At 52.3% G+C, this 20,975-nt stretch overlaps 3 long non-coding RNA genes across 3 annotated transcripts; 1 reads left to right on the top strand and 2 right to left on the bottom strand.

The window, feature by feature from the left end:
- Window positions 1-2,701: 2,701 nt before the first annotated feature.
- LOC133255103 (uncharacterized) lies at window positions 2,702-10,833 on the bottom strand. Its single transcript, XR_009738883.1, has 3 exons — window positions 10,145-10,833; window positions 9,148-9,365; window positions 2,702-8,755 (listed from the first exon to the last, which is right to left on the bottom strand). It is a non-coding gene; the product is annotated as an uncharacterized LOC133255103 (long non-coding RNA).
- Window positions 10,834-10,981: 148 nt separating this feature from the next.
- On the top strand, window positions 10,982-12,208 carry LOC133255101 (uncharacterized). The gene is made up of 2 exons (XR_009738880.1): window positions 10,982-11,731; window positions 11,766-12,208. It is a non-coding gene; the product is annotated as an uncharacterized LOC133255101 (long non-coding RNA).
- Window positions 12,209-13,885: 1,677 nt separating this feature from the next.
- LOC133255102 (uncharacterized) lies at window positions 13,886-19,668 on the bottom strand. The gene is made up of 3 exons (XR_009738882.1): window positions 19,371-19,668; window positions 18,174-18,914; window positions 13,886-15,928 (listed from the first exon to the last, which is right to left on the bottom strand). It is a non-coding gene; the product is annotated as an uncharacterized LOC133255102 (long non-coding RNA).
- Between the last annotated feature and the right edge of the window lie 1,307 nt (window positions 19,669-20,975).

Genomic DNA, 20,975 nt, shown 5'->3' on the forward strand with positions numbered 1-20,975 from the left:
ACACACACACACACGAGTACCAGGAACCCAGGGGCAAAGCAGGGCCAGGACTTCCCAGGTGACCCTGCAAGCTTGCTAAGGGTTGGGTCTTCTTAACCATGGCTGACTGTTGATCTCACAGACCCAAAGTTTAAAAATTATACATATATATAGTTTTCTATATTTATATGTATTAATGTACGATTTTCATCTTTCACTATAGCCTTAACATGAGCAATAGCAAGTCCTAGACAGTGATATGGGGCTACTCAAGGAAGTAGCAGGCAGCCTCCCCACCCCCGTCTCTACAAGCCCAGAGGGAACTGTCCATTCATATTGAGGGCAATGATCAACGTCCAAAATGATCATTCTGGCCATCCAAATTTTTTATTATTTCTTAGATCCACTAACAAATGGATCTAAATGAGGCATACCAGATGACCACATCTTAAAGAAAATCAACCATTGTTATATAAATTTACAAAGAACATTTACACATACCCTTTTTCTTGGCAGCCCCGTAAATGAGTTTATCCCCATTTTCTTGATCAAGGCTCGGAAAGGTCAAGTGTCTCGCTCAAGGCCACTCAGTTAAAATCAGAGAGGGGACTCCAACCTAGTTCTTCTGACGTGCTTTACTATCTGGATTGGATAATGAACTTCTGTGGGACAGCTGATTCTTCCATGATGCCAGCCAGGCGACAGAAGAATGGATCCGAGTTGCCATCAAGGAGGAAGGAAGCGATGGTCTTTGGTCTTTATCATTTTGACCCCCCCCACACCCCCCCCCCCCACACACACACCAGGCCACTCTGAGCTTGGACATCCTGCCGCAGGAGGAGGAGAGGGGCGGCATCCCGGGAGGCTTTCTGAGCTAGGTTGGGACGCGGAGAACGCCATGTGCCCCACAGTCTGCTGCTCAGAATTCAGTCAGCTGGGCCCATCTCAAGATCCAGGGAGCAGGGAGATACAGTCCCAAGCATCCCAGTGCTCCTGGCACCGCGGAGACTGAGAGAGCGCAGCGCGACAGTTTGGTGTCTGGATCAGCAGGGCCGCAAACCAGCGCTGGCTGAGCGCCGGCAGCGCACCAAGCAGCTTCCTGTGAGCGCGTCCGCACTGCGCAGTCAGTCCTCACGTCACGGCCGGCGGAGGACTATGATAAGGCACCTAGGGCCCCGGGCGAGCCCGTGGCTCAGCCATAGAGAATCCGCCCAGTGCAGGAGACCTGGGCTTGATCCCTGGGTCGGGAAGATCCCCTGGAGAAGGGAACGGCTACCCACTCCAGTATTCTGGCCTGGGAAGTCCCATGGGCAGAAGAGCCTGGAGGGCTCTAGTCCACGGGGTCGCAAAGAGTTGGACACAACTGAGAGACTAAATCTCAGGTTCCGAGCGCACACCGAGCTCCCTGCTCTAGACCCCGGGCGTGGCCGGCCCCACGCGGCCCTCCCGACGCCTCTGCTCCATCACCTGCCCCGGGCTCCGCCTCCCCACTCCGGCCACTCTCTCCAGGTCTCATGCGCCCCCTTCCCCCAGCGTGTCCCCCCAGCCCACTCTCCGCTCTGCCACCAGTGACCGTGAAAGCCAGGCATGGCTCTGTCTCTGCCCCTCCCTCCAGCGCCGGCCTGTTGCGCTCGGGATGAAGTGCAGACGCCCTCGCAGCAGTTATGTCCGCCTGGTGACGGCACCTCCATCCTCGCCTCCCGCCAGGCGATAGGCTTCAAACGCTAGGCACCACCCCCTTGAGCTTCTCACCAGGCCCCATTCACCATGAAGCCTGACTGAATTCGTGCCTTCACAGTGCTGTTCCTTCTTTCTGGAATGTTCTTCCTTCTTGCATTTGCCAAATTCCAGATCTTCAGGACAAGGCTCAGAGACCACCCACCCCTTACGTCCCCTCCAGGCTCCCCGAGCTGAGTCCTTCATTCTCTCTTCTGTGCTTCCCGAGTTTGCATCAAGACCCCAGCCCTTCCCACCTGGCCTTGCTGTCTGTTCCTCCCTTGAGTGTCTCCCTCCCGAGACCAGGAGCAACTCAGGGTCAGAAGAGAGTCTCATCCACGACCATTTCCAGGGGGCCTGGAACAGGGCCGAGCTCTTCCTTTGTCACGGTGTCCCGTCAGGAGGAGGGAGCCTGTGCTCCACGACCCGTTCTTCCCCGGCCAGATCGGACCCTGGTTGAATAGAGGGAGGGCACTTGTCTAGTCACTGGTTCTTGGCTCTGGGAGCCTTGTCGAAGTTACTAACGGCCAAGCGTCACCCCCGGCTTCCAAGGTGGCCTTAGTGGTAAAGAATCAGTCTGCCAGCGCAGGAGAGGCAAGAGACTTGGGTTCCATCCCTGAGTCGGGAAGACCCCCTGGAGGAGGAAACGGCAGCCCACTCCAGTGTTCTTGTCTGGAGAATCCCATGGACAGAGGAGCCTGGCGGGCTGCAGTCCGTGGGGTCACAGAAAGGGGGGTGCGACTGAGCGCACACACGAGCATCACCCCCGGCAGCTCTCAGTAATGCTCCCGGTGACTCTGACACGTGGCCGGGGTGAGGACCACTCCAGGCTCTCACGCGCACACAGAGGCCGGGGATCACGCTGAAGTGCCAGCTCGGATCCTGTGGGCCAGGGTGGGGTTGGAGGGTCTGCATTTCTCATAAGCTCCCCAGCGATGGCAGTGCTGCAGGTCCAAAGACCACGGTTTGAGGAGGAAAGACTTAGATGACTGTCCCATCACTGGCTTGGCATCGGACGCCCCTGAGGGGGGAGGAGGCCTGGAGGCCTGCAGCTCAGAGAGGAGGGGGAGGGGGAGGGAAGGAGATGAGGTCAGGGAGACGGGGTCCCTGGGAGCTGTCAGGGAGGACGCACGGGGTACCTTGGCACGTGCGTGGAGGTGACAGTGCTGCCTGACACGCCGCGTCCCCAGGGTCCATGGCCCTGCGAGTTGCAACAGCTAGAGCTTGTCAGGTGCCCGGCACTGCCCTGGACTCGCAATTCATTTAATCCCCTCGTCCTTTTTACAAATGAGGCAACAGAGGGCGGAGAGATTAAATGACACACCCAAGGTCACAGTAGGAAATGACAGAAGGCAGGCTCCCTGGGTCCAGGTCTGAGCGACTTGCCCCTTCGCGCATCGCCCCTCTGGTTTCTGAGCCAATGCATTTCTATTTCTTTGTTCATTTCGCCAAGTACTCCATGAGCCCTGGCTCTGATCGAGGTCGGGCGCAGGTGCTGGGAACGCGAGGATGCCACTGCCCCGGTGGCCACGACAGAGCCCTCGACCTGTGCGCAAATCTGCGCTGGCGAGCAGCACCCCGCCCCCCTCAATACCCGGTCCCAGCTGGAGCCTGCGCCGGGCGGGGAGGAGGGTCCCCGGACCACCGCGCACATGGCTCTGGGTGGGACACAGGCACAGTGCCCCGCCCATCTTCCCCGCACAGCCACCTGCCCTGCCCTGCCGTCCCCAGCCCCCTGCCCCCGCCAGCCCCAGGTTTCCTGGCCCCAGCCCCCGAGCCATCCAACCGCTTGCCCTTTACAAAATCGATTCCATTCTACTATTTACTAGTTGCCTAGTTATTATCTTGATGGGTGGAATAGGGCACCCAGCCCTCGGGGTGCCTGGAAAGCAGACTGACTTCCAGCCCACATTGCTTGGATAACAGCAGAGCCTCAGGCCGCGAGGCGGGGAGGCCGGGTGGGTGGGCTGGGTGCCCCTGCCCCCCGCCCCGGGTCCCTGGCTCCTGGGCACTGACAGCCGCGCCTCCCCTCAGGTGGGTGAGCTCAGTGGCTGAGATCACAGGTCTCCTTCCGGGAACCTGATTGCTGTGGGAGATAAGACCCTGAGCTCCAGGTAGGGACGCAGGGTCAGGAGGAGGATGATCGGAATCAGAGCATCAGGCAGAAGGGAAAGCTGACCCCAGCCAGACCTTCCTTGGTCTAAGCGTCTGTCTCGTTGGGCCTCGTGTTGGTATCATTGCCTCCACCTTCAGGCTGGGAGCTCCAACAGCATCTGATCTTTCTCATCTCTGTCACCCCTGGAGCCTGCGTAGATGACGTCATGTGTATCCCATGGGGGAAGACAGCCCAAGGATTATCATTCCACTTAGACTGAAGCTGAAAGTCCAATACTTCGGCCACATGATGCAAAGAGCCGACTCACTGGAAAAGACCCTGATGCTGGAAAAGATTTGAAGGCGGGAGGAGAAGGGGACGACAGAGGATGAGATGGTTGGATGGCATCACCGACTCAATGGACAGGAGTTTGAGAAAGCGCCGGGAGTTGGTGATGGACAGGGAGGCCTGACGTGCTTGCAGTCCATGGGGTCACAGAGAGTCGGACACGCCTGGGCAGCTTTCACTTTCACTTTTTCACTTCACATTGTCCTGTTGCAGAGTGTGGGCTCCAGGGCACCCAGGTGTCAGTAGCTGCTGCCGGCAGGCTCGGAAGCGGAGGCACCCGGGCTTACTTGCCTTGAGGCTTGTGGAATCTTCCTGGCCAGGGATCAAACTCTGTGTCCTTTGGATTGGCAGATGGATTCTTAACCCCTGGCCACCAAGGAGCAGCCTGTGGATTCTTGGGAGTCTCTTAAAGCCATCTGTCCACTTCATGAGAACTAATTCAATGAAAAGCAGTTTGCAAACTCAGCTTCCTGAGCAAAAGTGAAACCCATGCCTTGAAATACTCAGGGCCAGAGCCTGCCCTCATCTCTCCACCATGTGGCTGCCTGACTGGGAGAGGTCAGTTTGCAGTCAGTTCAACGTTAGTAAAGCTTCAGTTCCTTCCCAATTTGTGTGTAAAGATCTGAATGAGAATTCTAATTTTGTCGTTCTGCGCTCAGATCAGTCAGCTTTAGCACTCGGGTCCAGACTTCCAGTACAGTCTGTTTCTTGCTCCTTTAATAGTAATTACCATTTCTTCCATGGTTTGCCAGCATTCTTACATAAGACTCACCCAATTTTACATGGATCAACTCTTTGGCTAGCCAAATAAACATTTGAAAATAGCCCCAGAGAGTTATTTGATTCAATAAATACATGCTCAGGGACACCAACAGTGCTCAAGAACCCTTGTTTATGAAGCATTAAGTTCAAACTAGGCGACTGGTGTTCAGCATCACACAAGGTAGAAACTCTAATTTTAACTGATGGAGCGAACAAATGCTCTGAAGGGCTTGCGACTCCTGTTAACAGTCCCCCCTACCTGTGACTTGTTGGGTCGACATTTACAAAGGAACAGGGGTGGTGACCACCGGAATCAGTGGGCCCGCTGGATTTGTGTCTCCCAAATAAGCAAACGGAGCAGAGGGGGTTAGAAGGGGACGTACCTGAGCCTCGCAGAGGCTGAAGGTCACAGCGAGAGCTGATGGTGGAACTGGGTTAAAGCTGGGTCTTTAAATAGTGCTATAGGAATCTTGCAGGTTGACCTGTGCTATTTTGAAGACGTTTTGAGATTCTTTGATCTTTTTTTCACTTTTATTTACTTGATCCCAAGTCAAAGCTGTAAAACAAGGTACATTCAGATAAGTCTACTTCTACCATCTTTTTATTAGTTTTGGGGATTCCTTCAATTGTTTCTTTTTAAAAATATAAATAAAACACACACACGTGTATGTGTGTGTGTGTGTGTTTCTTCCTGTTCTATACACAAAAAGGGCAAGCTGTGCATGCTGTCTGGCAACCTCCCTGAACAATATGTCTTGGAAACTGCTCGTAGCATTATTTGGAGATGGTCTTCGTTCCTTCTGTCTTCCTTTGGCTGTGTTGGGGCTTGGCTGCGGCACACGGGAGCTTCCTTACTGCGTGTGGGCTCTCTAGTTGTGGCAAGTGGGCTCCAGAGCCCACAGGCTCAGCAGCCTCGGGGCTGAAAGCAAGCCCACTGCATTGGAAGGCATTGGAAGGCGGATACTTAACCGCTGGACTTCCCGGGAAGGCCCTGTCCTCGCCCTTTTGTATAGCTGCATAGTAATCCATTGTCGAGCTTGTGACTCACTGCTCTTTAGACGAGGTGGATTTAGTTAATATAGTCAAGCCTGTGAGTAGGGGCGTTTGTAAAGAGCTGGAGGCAAGAGGGGTGAAGTGAGAGCCCCAGATCAGAGGGTTTTTTTTTTTTTTAAAGAATTGACTGCTGGTCTATGATCGAAACAGGGCTTCCCTTGTAGCTTAGTTGGTAAAGAATCTGCCTGCAGTGCAGGAGACCCAGGTTCAATCCCTGGGTCGGGAAGATCGCCTGGAGAAGGAAATGGCAACCCACTCCAGTATCCTTGTCTGGAAAATCTCATGGACAGTGGAGCCTGGTGGGCTGCAGTCCACAGGGTCACAAAGAGTTGGCCACGACTGAGCGACTAATACTAACGACTAACACTAATCCGTGGGTGCTCTTGAACTGTGGTGTTGGGAAAGACTCTTGAGAGTTCCTTGGACTGCAAGGAGATCCAACCAGTCCATCCTAAAGGAAATCACTCCCTAATATTCATTGGAAGGACTGATGCTGAAGCTGAAACTCCAACACTCTGGCCACCTGATGCAAGGAACTGACTCATTGGAAAAGACCCTGATGCTGGGAAAGATTAAGGGCAGGAGGAGAAAGGGGGAAACAGATGAGATGGCTGGATGGCATCACTGACTCAGTGGGCATGAGTTTGAGTGAACTCCAGGAGTTGGTGATGGACAGGGAAGCCTGGCGTGCTACAGTCCATGGGGTTGCAAAGAACTGGACATGACTGAGTGACTGAACTGAACTGAACTGATGATAATCCATTGTATGGATTACATTGTACATAGGCTATTCAACCAATTATTTATTGATAAATATTTGTGTTTTTATGCTTCAATGAAGACCATTTGCCCATATCATTTTGTATTTCTTTTGGTGTACTTTGGGGTAGATTCCTAGAAACGACTTTCAAAAGGTAAAGGCCTCTTTACAAAAGGTAAGGTAAATGCCTATATAATTTTGCTGCTGCTGCTGCTAAGTCACTTCAGTCGTGTCCGACTCTGTGCAACCCCATAGACAGAAGCCCACCAGGCTCCCCCATCCCTGGGATTCTCCAGGCAAGAACACTGGAGTGGGTTGCCATTTGCCAAATTCTTGATAGGGATTGCATATTTTTTGCTTTTCTCCCAGGATTGACTGAACTGGACTGATTGTCTGCGAGTGACTATTTCCCTATGGCTTCTCCAGCAGCATATGTTGTTAAGTTTTTGAAGTCTGCCGATATGACAGGTAAGAAGTAGTAATATCTTGACTTAGTGTTAATTTCCATTTTCTATTTTCATAAGTTTAGGGGCTATATGCTTTTTTTCCTGGGAACTGTCCATTCAAATTTTTTATCCACTTTCTGCTGAGTTGTTGTTAGGGGTACTCTTTGTGAGGTAAGTTTAAAAATATTTTCCCAGTTTAACATTTTTGTCACTGTGCTTATTTTTCTATATGGAAAATTTTAAACTTTTTTATTTGGTAATTTTACTTGGTAAAACTAAAATTTTGGTAATTTTTCCCCCTCATTGCTTTGCACTTTTAGTCATAGTTAAGAAAATGTTTTTCCAACCCCAGGTTATAAAGGAATTCACATATGCTTTCTTTATAGCATTATTGTTTTAGCTTTTACAGTTAGATTCCTAGTTCATATGGAATTTATCCTGGCATGCAATGTGAAGATCGAATCTGATTTTACCTTTTTCTGTGTGGCTATCCAGCTGTCTCACCACAACTTACTAAAATGCTCTTCTTTGCCTCCATTAACTTGAAAGGCTGCCTTTATTGTATATCAAATTTGCATATGCACTTGGGTCTATTTTTGGATTTTCATCAATCTGTGCACCAATACTGCATTATTGTAATTACAGAAGCTTTAAAATATGCTTGATATCTTATAATGTGAGGATCCCTTATTGCTCTTATTGTTTAAGTTTTTTTTCCCTGGCTACTCTTACTAGCTTTTATTCTTATAAATTTTATAATCAACTTCTGATGCTCCAGGGGGAAAAAAGATGGCATTTTGGGAGTGGGAGGTCTCATTAAATTTGCAAATTAACTTATGGAGAGCTGACATTTTTACAACCTTAAATTTTTCTACTCAAGAGCATGGCATGTACATCAGCCTGCTCCAGTGCCCATATTTGCATTTCAGGAACTTCTTTTTGTCTTCCCGTAGGTTTTACACATTCCTTGTAAAATTTATGTTTAAATACTTTTTAAGTTTTTGTATTATAAATGTAGTCTGCTCTGCTGTTATTTTATTTTTTATATTTATGAAGACTTTTGGTTTCTGCGTGTTAATTTCATCTTACTCTTTTACTAAATTCTCAATATTCAGGGCAGTTTTTCCATATTCTTTCAGTTCAGTTCAGTCGCTCAGTCGTGTCCAACGCCTTGCAACCCCATGAATCACAGCACGCCAGGCCTCCCTGTCCATCACCAACTCCTGAAGTTCACCCAAACTCATGTGCATCGAGTCGGTGATGCCATCCAGCCATCTCATCCTCTGTCATCCCCTTCTCCTCCTTCCCCCAATCCCTCCCAGCATCAGGGGCTTTTCCAATGAGTCAACACTTCTCATGAGGTGGCCAAAGTATTGGAGTTTCAGCTTCAGCATCATTCCTTCCAATGAACACCCAGGACTGATCTCCTTCAGAATGAACTGGTTGGATCTCCTTGCAGTCCAAGGGACTCTCAAGAGTCTTCTCCAACACCACAGTTCAAAAGCATCAATTCTTGGCGCTCAGCTTTCTTCACAGTCCAACTCTCACATCCTTACATGACCACTGGGCTTTTCCAAATACATATGGTTGCATCATCTGCAAAAAGAGATAGTTTTTACTTCTCCTTTCTTATTCTAACACCTCTATTTCCTCTTTCTTATCTGATTTTATTGGGGAACACCTCCAATGCGTGTCAGCTACAATGTGCTATGTTAAAATGTGCTGTTAGATTTTGTTTGCTATTGTTTTTGTTTGTTTGCTAGTATTTTATTTAAGACTTTTCTGTCTGCGTTCCTAGATGAGATTCACGGGGCCTGTTTCTGAGCACTTCTGTGGTAACCATGGCCTAAGCATGAGTAATAGCAAGAACTACTAAGATTCTCGTGAACTTCACGCTCGACCTCCTCCGCTGGCTGCTATCCTCACCTCCCTCCCCTTCGCTTCCTTTCTGTTGTCTTCCTTTGGTTTTTAAATTTTTCTTGACTCACCCTCATGTTTGCTTCCTGTTTCTTCTCTTTTCTGGGAAGCAATGAGGCCTGGTGGTGCTGGGTATGTCCTGGGAATCGATGAGGCCTGATGGTATTGGCTAAGTGAATAGACCTCAGACTCACACAGACCAACCCAGTACTGAATCACAGCTCAGCCACGTACCAGTCTTGTGACTTTGGGCCAACTGTGGAATCTTTTCAAGCCTGAACTTTCTCATCTGTAAAATGGAAGTAGTGTTAATGCCTTACTTCACAGTATTGCTGATGTGAGTAACACGTTAAAGAGACAGTACAATTAGCATGTGTCTGCCATAGCTATTTACCAGACCCACTCTTTCTTCCTGAGAATACCTTTAAAAACATTTCCCTTCTTCCTTGTAGTTAGGGGTGGCCATGTGTGTGCTAGCCAATGGAATGTGATCAAAATCACGTGTGACACTTCTAGGTGAGGCCCGTAAAAAGCGTCCCACAGGTACTCTCCATGCTTTTTCTCTTTTGCTAGTTTGATGTAGACGAGCAAGGCAAAGACAGTGAAGCTGCAATGCAGAAGGAGGCTGGGCCCCTCCATTGCCAGATGGAAGAGCTTCCTTGCTTGCTGGGTTGCTCAGTCATTTCTGACTCTTCGAGACCCCATGGACTGTAGCCCACGAGGTTCCTCTGTCCATGGAACTGTCCAGGCAAGAATCCTGGAGTGGGCTGCCATTCCCTTCTCCCAGGATCTTTCCAACCCAGAGATCAAACCCGGGTCTCCTGCATTGCAGGGAGGTTCGTTACCCTCTGAGCCACCAGGGAAGCCCTGGAATAGAGTCACCCGCTGATCAGAGACACGGCTTCAGACTCTGGTGAACACACAGAGAGCTCCTGCCACGTCTGGCCCACTGCCGTTTCCAGGCGTCTCCACCCTCACCGTGCTCGGTGGGCAGGCTCTCCTGCTCCCCCTTCCCCTCTGCCCGCCCCTGTGACCCGCGCAGCGCCCGCTCCCCCAGCCTGTCCTCACCCCCTGGGGCAGCAGGTGCGTCCTCCGTCTCTGTGCTCCCACGGCCCACAGCTGGGGCTTGGGGAGGTTAGTGGGCTGAACAAGGACCGCGTGTACAGTGTGAAGAGGCACCAGATCCATGTTCTGAAAACAACGGAAGGCTGGCTGATGTCTGCAAAAGGCTGTGGAAATAACACACGCGCCGTCTCGTCCAGCTTCAAGTCTCAAAGCGGACCGCTGGCCCAGTCACAGCTCCGGTCTCTGCCGGGACGGCTCTCAGTGCAGCCCTCGGGTCTGCGCTGGTGCCGAGGGCGCGGGCGGCAGCGCCCTGCGTCCCCCACCAGTGAGCTCCAAGCCCCGGCTCTGTGTGGAGCTGGCTGTGCCGTCTCGGACACGCTGCCCCTGCCCCGGCCCAGACGCAGCCCCTCACCCCTCCAGCTCGGAGAGTGTGTCTGGGAGGAGGGAGACAGTCTGACGGAGGTGGGCCTGGGGAGCGACAGGGCCTGAGGCTGGGGCAGACCCACGGCTTCTCTGGGTCCCACGCGGCGTCCAGTCAGCGAGTGCAGAATCGCGTGTCCAGGCCTCGGTTCCCCCGCCTCGGTCACTCAGCTCCAGCATCTTAGGGCTCCACACTCCCCATAGGGAGGCCATTACCTTAGGAAAAGATTCTGGGGGCTGCTGCCACCCTAGAGTGGAAGTGCAAGTCGCTCAGTCGTGTCTGACTCTTTGAGACCCCGTGGACTATACAGTCCCTGGAATTCTCCAGGCCAGAAAACTGGAGTGGGTAGCCTTTCCCTTCTCCAGGGGATCTTCCCAACCCAGGGATCGAACCCTGGCCTTCCACGTCGTGGGCAGATTCTTTACCAGCTGAGCCACCAGGGAAGCCCGCCACCACCAGAAGTCACACGAAATTAGAACAGTACTAGAAATACGGCAGTCCAAATGAGTTCTGATTTTGTTTTCATGGTCATTATTCTGACAGGGCTTTTACAACATTGCATACCGACGTCTTTCTAAAATGCTTTCTTTTCCCTCGCGTATCGCTGCTGCCTCTGTTTGCTGCCTTCTTCACTCCCGCTGGGCCTCCTGCCTCGGGACCCAGGAGGCAGGCGGGGCCCGTCAGAAAGCGCCCTGAGCGGAGCCCCCCTGCCCCCGCGGGCAGTGCTAACGCCCCTCACCCGTGCGGGAGGGGAGCCAGGCCCGCAGCTCCTGCGGGCTCGGAGGGGGCGCGAAGGCCCGCAGGTGCGGGGCTGAGGCTGCGACAGAGGCCTCGGGCAGCGGGAGCGCAGCCGGGAGCGCAGCCGGGAGGGGGCGAGCAGGCAGGGCCGGGGAGAGGCCGCGGCTCAGCCTGCGGGCAGCGAGGGCCGGGGGCTTCGTGCCGCTGAGGCCGGCGGGAGGCGGGCGGCGGGGACGAGGGGGCCCCACGCCTTCCGGCCGGTCCTCTGGGGTTCCCGCAGCGGCAGGGGAGCGGGACCAGCGAAACGCAGCCCCTTCAGAGCCAGGCTGACCAGACCCAACCCTGGGCCCCATCATGGCCTTGGGAGCATCACTTCCTGTTTTCTGAGACAAGACTTGGTCCAAACGGGAAAGGATCATAAAGGCCAACTAGTCAGCAACCTCGATTTCAGAGAAGGCTGCCGAGGCCTCGTGGGAACAAGGAGCTCTTCAAGAACCTGCTGGGAGAAGGCAAGCAGGAGCCAGGACTTCTGACTCCACCCAAGTGCTTCACCCAGCACATCGTTGTGAATATCGGGTACCCACCGACATTCAGCCGCCAGTTCCCCGCATTTAACACTCATCCCTCCGACTCCATTCAACCGCCCTTACGCCGCATTCCATCTGCGCTCCTCTGTCACCCATCCACCCACCTGTCAGCCTATCCAGCTAGTCTGTATCCGCCCCTCTACCCCCATCCCAGCCACCATCCATCCATCTGCCCACCTGTCTACCCATCTTTCCATCCAACCACCGTGACATCCACCAGCCTGAAGGAACAGGGCAATGACTTGGGTACATGACCAACAGTTTTGCCATAGGGCGTGAGAAGCTACAATTATTACTATTAAACTCTTTGTTCCAAACTCAGTTCAGTGATTACTGAGTTTCTATTAAGTTCACAGCATTGTGTTAAGCACTGCTCAGTAGGGGCAGGGATTCAGGAAAAAAGCCCCAAAACAAAATATTTCCTCCTAAAGAAATATGACAACTGAAAGCAATTTTAGACCTTGGGTTGGGTCTTAGGCTGGGAAAATAAAAGAAGTATAAAGAACACTATTGAGACAATTGACGAGATTCTAATATGGATTGTAGAACAGACAATAGTATATTGTTGGTATGTTTAATTTCCTGATTTTTGTAACTGTACTGTGGTTATGTAAGAGAATATCCTTTTTCTTAGGAAATTCACACTGAAGTGTTTAGGGATAAAGTGACTTGAAATTTCTGACTTACTTGAAATGATTTCAGAAAAAAATATTATTTTTATCATATATGTAAATATATATAATGTGTAATATATAAATATGCTATATATGGTAATATATACAAGGAGGAAGAGAGAGGAAGCAAATGGGGCAAAAAGTAAGCAATTGATGGATTTGGGTCAAGATTATATGGGGGAGCCTTCCAGCCAGAGTAAAATCCTAAAGTAAGGAAACCCCAAGAAAAGGAAAAAGAATATATGGGGGGCCCTTTACTAGTCTTGCAAAATTTGTTTGTTTGAAATGACATGAAATTAAAAGTCATTTTCCCAACTCAATAGTTCCGTTGTTGTGGAGCTTATAATTTAGATGAAGGAGATACTCGCTGGAAACCCAAATAGGAGGAAGACAAACTGTGTATTAATCTGTGAGTGTTCATGTTGCCTTCCCCCACCCCGCAATGTCTGTAATAAAAAGCGAGAGGGCAGAGAATGAAAGAAAAACGGTAGGGGGTGGGGCTAGGGTGGGCTTGTGAGAGCTGCAGCTTCAGGGTGGATGAGAACTTGGGGGCTGCAAAGGAGCTTCTGAGAATCTGCCATGGACTATGAATTTGATTCTTTTTCAAGAAACAAGAAGGACTGAAATGTCTTTAAAAAGTACTTTCGGGTGCTTGACTGTCTTTGAGTGCAACTTTATGCAAAGACTGACTAACAGGGAGCCCTGCGTCTTATCCCAGTATGACTAGCCCCCATCAGTGAGGACTGCAGTGGAGGTGACTGGGGAACGGGCTGGTCAGAGAAGACAGAGGCTTGAGAGGTAAGTGGCAGCAGGTTAGGCAGAGAGGAAGAGGAGATAACGGGAACCCAGGTGACAGAGCGTCACCTGCTTATTTAACTCCTATGAAGAGCACATCACGAGGAATGCTGGGCTGGAGGAAGCACAAGCTGGAATCAAGATTGCTGGGAGAAATATCAGTAACCTCAGATATGCAGATGACACCACCCTTATGGCAGAAAGTGAAAAAGAACTAAAGAGCCTCTTGATGAAAGTGAAAGAGGAGAGTGAAAAGTTGGCTTAAAGCTCAACATTCAGAAAACTAAGATCTTGGCATCTGGTCCCATCACTTCATAGGAAAGAGATGGGAAACAGTAGAAACAGTGGTAGACTTTCTTTTTGGGGGCTCCAAAATCACTGCAGATGTTGACTGCAGCCATGAAATTAAATGACGTTTGCTCCTTGGAAGAAAAGCTATGACAAATCTAGACAGTGTATTAAAAAGCAGAGACATTATTTTGCCAACAAAGGTCTGTCTAGTCAAAGCTATGGTTTTTCCAGTAGTCATGTATGGATGTGAGAGTTGGACCATAAAGAAGGCTGAGTGCCGAAGAATTGATGCTTTTGAACTGTGGTGTTGGAGAAGACTCTTGAGAGTCTCTTGGAAAGCAAGGAGATCCACCCAGTCCATCCTAAAGGAAATCAACCCTGAATATTATTAGAAGGACTGATGCTAAAGCTGAAACTCCAATACTGTGGCCTCCTGATGCGAAGAACTGACTCATTTGAAAAGACCCTGATGCTGGAAGGGATTGGGGGCAGGAGGAGAAGGGGACGACAGAGGATGAGATGGTTGGATGGCATCACCGACTCAGTGGACATGAGTTTGAGTAAACGCCGGGAGTTGGTGATGGACAGGGAGGCCTGGCGTGCTGTGGTTCACGGGGTCGCAAAGAGTCGGACACGACTGAGCGACTGAACAAAACAAGGTAACGGAGGGGAAAGGCACAGAGAAGACAGGTTTTTATGAAGCCCGGCTCCAGGCTCGCTTACACCCTTCATTTAATCCATACAGTACATCCACACGATAATCCCTGCTCACTACTCACTGTTAGTTCTACTTTGCAGATAAGGGAACTGGGTCACGGAGAGATTGGCTGTACTGCTGGTAGGGGCAGAAGTAAGAAGTGCACGGCTCTAAAGACCTGTGACGCCACAGTGCCTCAGGAAAGGGCACGGTTCAAAGAGACGGCAGCCCTCACCTGGGACGATGGTGACCACTCGCATGAGTTACCGTGCAGCGGGAGGTCCTGGGAAGGAACACAGAACTAACAAGCCACCACCAGCAAGAGGAGATCGGGAAAGGTCAAAGGAGGGAGGAGGCGCCCGTCCACATGTCCTGCCCACGTCCCAGAGCCCTTCCACGGGGGTCCATCTTGACTGAGCAATGCGCACACTGCCAGGAAGGGTTCCAAGTCAGGACGCTGGCCAGAGACAGCCTGGAAACTCATCTCATCAGCATCAAACCCAAGACTGGGAGCCCCGCGGCAGGGCGCTCCCCCTGGCCCCCTCACCCTGCTGTCCTCCGCCCGGGCGCCCCTCCCAGTGAAGGCTCTTCCCTGTGTGCACGTCTCCCTGGACAGGTCGCGTCTGAGTGTGAGACAAGAGCCCTCTCTCGGGCCCTGGAAGGGGTCCCCCGTTCTTACCAGGAGTAAGATCCCAGGCTTCACAAACGCAGATATCCAGAAAACTAGTTCGAGAGAAAGGGCTTGGTGGACATGGAGTAGGAAGGATCTGGGCTGGGGATTCCAAGCCCCAGTTACCCAGCCGCCCCAGCACTGACGACAAAGAGGGCGACTGCTCAGGGCTGGCCGACCTCTCAGCCTGATGGCGCCTCCTTGGGGTGCGGACCGCCAGGCACACACACGCGGGGAGGAGGGGTGTGATGCTGTGGCAGACTCCAGCTGTGAACTGCTGGCTGCCGCTTCCCGTTCTCTCCTGCCACAGGATGGGGGAAGCCCCCGCTCCCCGCTAGTGGGTGATCTCTGGACTCACCCCAGCTGCTCAGTTAGTCCAGCCTTCCTGCTCGGTAGACTGGACTGCAGCCCAGCCCCCTTGGCCAGCCCTGAGTCTGGAACCAACCCTTTCTGGATGGGACGAGGGGCTGAGCGTGTGATACAGGCCTGTGTCGGGAGGGACGGCCTCTGGGTGGTGAGGGGAGCAGTGAAAGCCAGAGAAGAAGGTCATTGGGATTCAGCAAAGCAGGGTTCCCCTGACCGGGCCGGAGCCGTCTCCTGTCAGCCGGCGGTGAAGGACGGCAGGCCCCGTGGGGCGGCCGAGCCACGAATGGAAGGCGCCTGGGCCTCTGATGGACGGTCAGGCCGACAGCTGACACGCCACCCTGCATGCTCATCAGGACGAGTGCTGCCAGAGGAGACTTCTGCTGCGGCAGTCTGTCACATTTTGGGCCCGTTTGTTATAGCAGTTAGCTGCTCACTCACACACAGTCTGAATCACCAGGGTGTCGTGCAGAGCACCCTGCTCCCGGCTCTGCCACCAATTCACTCGGTCATCTTGGACTACTCACTGCTCTGGGCCTTGGTTTCACCATCTGCGAGGAAAGAGGGTCAGTTAACACTTTTCCAAAGTCTCTTCCACAATTCCACAAGTCTGTTCCTAAACGGTGGGTGGTAGTATTTGAGAATAGAAACCCAGTCAAATATTTGACAAAATGACCCAAACATCCTTACTAATAACCTGGTAAAGTGGAACCTTGCAGTTTGTGGGTGGGGATCGGTTGATTAATGATGTCTAAGGACCACTGATAAGTAGATCAGTAACAACAGGGAAAGGAGGTCTCTAGCGCCATGCTACAGGGCTCTTAAAATCAATGATTTGGATGACGACATAGAAAGGAAGCTGAATAAATACAGATCTTCCTCAACTTGCGATGGGGTTACATCCCGCTATATTCATGGGTTTATCTAGAGACCTTCTCATATTAGCCTACGGCTGGGCAAAATTACTGAAACAAAGGCTGTTTCATAAGTAAATATTGAATATCTCATGTCATATATTGAAGACTATACTGAAAGTGGAAAGCAGAACAGTGGCCTGGATACAGAATGGTTGTGAGTGTACGGGTTGTGTACTCTCAAGATTGCTGACTGGCTAGGAGCTGTGGCTCATCGCCCAGTATCACGAGAGAGGATGGTACCACATCTCACAGACAGGAAAAGATGAAAATTCAAAATCTGAAGCATGATTTCCATTGAACACATATGGCTTTTGCACCATCATGAAGTCAAAAAATTGTTGTAAGTCAGGGACAGTCTATAACAAAGCTGGGAGGGCTGGTTCATAGATGGATGAGGGACTTACGGTTCAAAATAGTCTCTGTTAGGCAAGAAGTTGGGACAAAGGCTACAAATAAAAAGTGAACCAAGATGAATGCAGGTCCTACAAAACTCAAGGGCCAGGGCCCTTGTTTTGGCAACAGGCCTTAGCAACAGGCTGCGCGAGAGTGCCCTGGACACTCCTGCTGACCACAGGCTCTCGTGGAGCCAACGTCAAGTCATGGCTGCCGAGACACGCAGATTCTGGGCCTGCACCAAGCACACACAAGGATCCCAGGAGGGGACACCTTGGGAAGTGTCCATCCCGAAGGTCAGGCCATACCTGGGATTTCCTGTTCCGTTTAAGGGACCACTGATGCTTCAGAATAGGAATGAGAACAGTCTTTCTGTAAAGGGTCAGACACTAAATGTTTTAAGCTTGGTAGGTCATACAGTGTTCGTGCTAACTATTCAGCTTGGCCTTTGTAAGTCAAAAGCAGCCATAGACAATAATTGAGTAAGTGTGGCTATGTCCAAATAAAACTTTATTTACAAAACATGGAACGGGCCAGATTTGGTCTTTGGGCTGTTGTCTGCAATCCCTACTTAGAAAGAGGCGACATAAATGACTGGAGTTGTCAGGGTCCTGGAGGCTCAGGCATAGGTGAATTGGCGAAAGAAACAGGTGGGATTCAGTGTGGAGAGTTAGGCGTGCCCACCCAGTGGTCCTCGACGGAAAACCATGATGGGGGGAAGTCATAAAGAGGCTTACTTGCCTTCATGTCAAGGAAGACCCCATAAATCAGCAAAGAGATGATTCTGTGTCTTCAGAGGTGAGCACGCAGAAACTGGGGGGTGGGGGAATTGGACTGGGTGCTCTTTAATGCCTAGTCTTACTCTGGAGTAAATAACTGTTCTGCCTCCCGTGACATCCCTGTGTTCCCTTCCTTCCCAGTACTCAGTGTGGAGCTGGTACACCCTGCCCACAGAGTGAGGCATGAATGATACACGGGAGAGGCATCACAGTCCCTTTGATCATTGGCATCAGGAGGTGGGGAGACAGGGGGACATTTGTAGAACTGCCTTGATGGGAGACTTGTGGTGAGCCTGGTGGGCGCGGGGGCGGGGTGGGGGGCTCTGGCTGCAGACACGCTCCCCTGCCCCCCTGGGTGAGAGAAAGCTGGTTCCTCAAATGGGAGAACTGGCCCAGGACTGAGCGTTTAGAGCTCCCACTGTAACCAGAATGGATGCGCTCAATCCACTGGTCTTTCAGAGTATAGGCACCTTGGCGCCCGCAGATGGAAATGCAAGCCTCCTTGGTCAGTTTTGACTGACGCCGGAAGGAAGCTTGCTAACAGAAGCGGGGCCTCCAGGTTTCTTGACTCAGCATTCTGGACCCCGTCACCTCAGTTCTGTAAGGTCGTGACCGCCCTTGTCCAGGTCTTACTCATTCAATCTTGGAATTAACCAGAGGTGCCAGCCACAAGGCTTTGGTTACTAGGAAGAGAAACTCCAACTCACCTGACCGCACAGAAGCAGAGAAGCAAGTGACTCATCACCAAAGGCATGAGACCCAAATCCAAGTTAGTGAGATGCCTGCTCAGGTAAGAGACTCCCCAATTCCAATTAGCTTCAACAGTGAAGAAATACATCCATTATGTCAACCGCAATCCTCTGGTAACATGGAACCCCGCCTCCCTGGTTACAGCTGATTGGATCAGGGGAAAGCACTGGACTCAGAGCAGCCAATCAGTGGCCCGGCCGACAGGCAGTGGGATGTGTAGAGCGGGAGTCCATCCAATCGAGGCACCAGCAATAAAGATGTCCTGGTTAGAGCTCCTTTTTGGAAAATTGGTCCTGAGAGTTGGAGTAAGACCTAAGATCCTTAGAGGGAGCTGGAGACAAAAGTCCCAACCAAGGTAGTGAGTGGAGGAGTTTGAGCACACGGACACAGAAGCCAGGGCAAAGCAAGGAGCTGACGTGGAGGGGAGCTGCCCATCTGGAAAGCCAGAGCTGAAGCAAATGTTTCCTGGCCTCCAGTTTGTCCTGGTCTTTTTGCGTTTCTCCAGGGAGTTTGCCAGGGATGTCATGCCCAGTGACGGGCCTGGTGAAGTTGCCAACTTTGCTGCTCTCACAGTGTCTTTATACACGACCTCCCATCACCCCCCAGTATCACCAGACTGGGTGAGAGGAGAGCAGTGGACCCCCTGGGATTCTGAGTCGGTCTCGTGTAGCAGACTCCCTGGGTCAGGTTCTCAGGGCCTGCAGGAGACAGGAGAGGGCGCTGGGAGTGGCATTCAGATCTCTGGTCTCCTGGATGTCCTGACTCCAGCCCTAGGCCAGGGGCTTCTCTGGTCCCGTGGGGGTGAACACTGGGCAGCCAAGGCCGGGAAACTCAGCCAACAGAGGTGCCTCGCACATATGGGCAGCTGGCATTGCCTTCTGCCCTGGCCTTACCCGGGAAGGCCACTGTGGGGTCCAGGCAGTGGGGAGGGGAAGTGGAGACCAGGTCTCCAGACCTCCACACACCCTCATTTCATTAGGAGAGGGCTCCTGGAGTTTCTCAGACAATGGAGACTGTCCAGATACAGCAGAGGCTGGGGGTGCAGTCACAGGATCCAACCAAACTCCTGGGTCTGCCGGTTACTGGGCAAGTCACCCAACCTCCCTGGGCCTCTACTTGCCCATCTGTGAAATGGGGAAGATGATAGTACCTACCACACAGCAGTGAGAGGGTTAAATGAGCTCAGATGCATAAAGCACTTGGTATGGTGCCGGGTCCATAGTAGGTGCCCAGTAAACATCACCTACTGCTCTTAAGAGCCAGGGTTCAGGGAAGGGCATGGAGGACCTAGAGAAAGGAGAGAAGAACAAGGAGAGAAAGCTCAGAAGAAGACGGGAATGAAGCGGGCAGAGGAAGGGGAGCCACTGGGTGCTGCCCCTCCCTCCCTGGGCCTGCTTGGGGCTCCCTCTCTTGTCCTTCCCTCCCCCATATGTTCTTCAGAATTCTGAGGAGTTCTGCTTCCACCCCCAGCAGTTGCCATGGTGACGGAACCCTGGACCCAGTGGAAAGTTCTCTGCGCTTGGCAACGGGACCGCAGCGCCCCGCCCCCTGCCTGCCTGTGCGTGGGCGGCCGGCTCCGGCTGCCGCAGGGCCTCCTGTCTCCACTGGGACACAGCCCCCCAGAATCCAGGCCGGGAGCCCCTGCACCACCAGCACCGATGGCCCTCAGAGGGCATCCAGTCTGTCCCTCTGCAGGTGGGACGCTGAGCCAGAGAGGCGACGTGCGTGACGCAGGCCTCCTGACTGCCCTGGGCCCTCTCCCTTGGGTGCAGCTGTGAGTCCTGCTGGCGGGGTGCTGGGGACGCCACAGGCAGGACCGAGTCCACAGCAGGCCGGCCAGCTCTGGGGAACTGCGTGGTTGCTAAGACCAGGGGGACATAGGAAATCCCGGAGACCCTGGGGAGAGCGCCACTGACCCCCGCCCCAGCACAGTTCTCAGTGGGCTTTGCGGGGGGCCATTTTTGTTCTCCTCCCAACAGCTCCGACTTTCAGCCAGAGTGAGAAGGTTGCAACGCCAGCCTTTAGCAAGCCTCCCCTGGCCTTCCCTGGTGGGGCCCATGCCCCGCCTCAGCCCCGCCTCCAGCCCTTCCCTCCCCCAGACCGAGCCTTGGTTCCCAGAAGGAGTCACTGTCTCCTTCAAGGGTCAGGAGGTCCCGGCTTCTTTTACTTCTCATCTACTTCGTTTCTTTAGTGTGATTTTCTTCTGTGGATCCATGTTTTCAAAACTTTGTCTCGGGCTTCCCTGGTGGTCCAGTGGTGAAGAATCCGCCTGCCAGTGCAGAGGACGTGGTTAGACCTTTGGTCCGGCAAGATTCCGCGTGTCTCCGGGCAGTGAAGCCCCGGCACCGCAACTGTGGAGCCTGCCTCTCGAGCTCCGTGTTCCGTGACTGCTGCAGCTTGCGACCCTCGGCCTGGCCCACAAGACAAGCCACAAACGAGAACGTGTGGAACCAGTGAACCCCGGCTAGGGAGTAGCCCCGCCCACGGCGACTAAAGAAAGCCGGTGCACAGTACTGAAGACCCAGCACGGTCAGAAATATTAATATTTTGTCCCTTGAGCAAAAAGCCTTTATTGAGCAACTTGCTCACATAGCCCATTAAAAAAAAAGTCTTCCCAGCCCTGGATACCCCAGGTTGGCCTGCCCCCGAGGCAGAGACATGGGACTTGTGTGGTTGGATGGTGGGTATGTTTCAAGAAATGAAAGTTGACACTAGCTCAGGGCTCATGCAGGTGAAGGTCCCCAGGTTGGTGATGATGG

Source organism: Bos javanicus, chromosome 10 (genome assembly GCF_032452875.1).
Source record: "Bos javanicus breed banteng chromosome 10, ARS-OSU_banteng_1.0, whole genome shotgun sequence".
Classification (NCBI taxonomy): domain Eukaryota; kingdom Metazoa; phylum Chordata; class Mammalia; order Artiodactyla; family Bovidae; genus Bos; species Bos javanicus.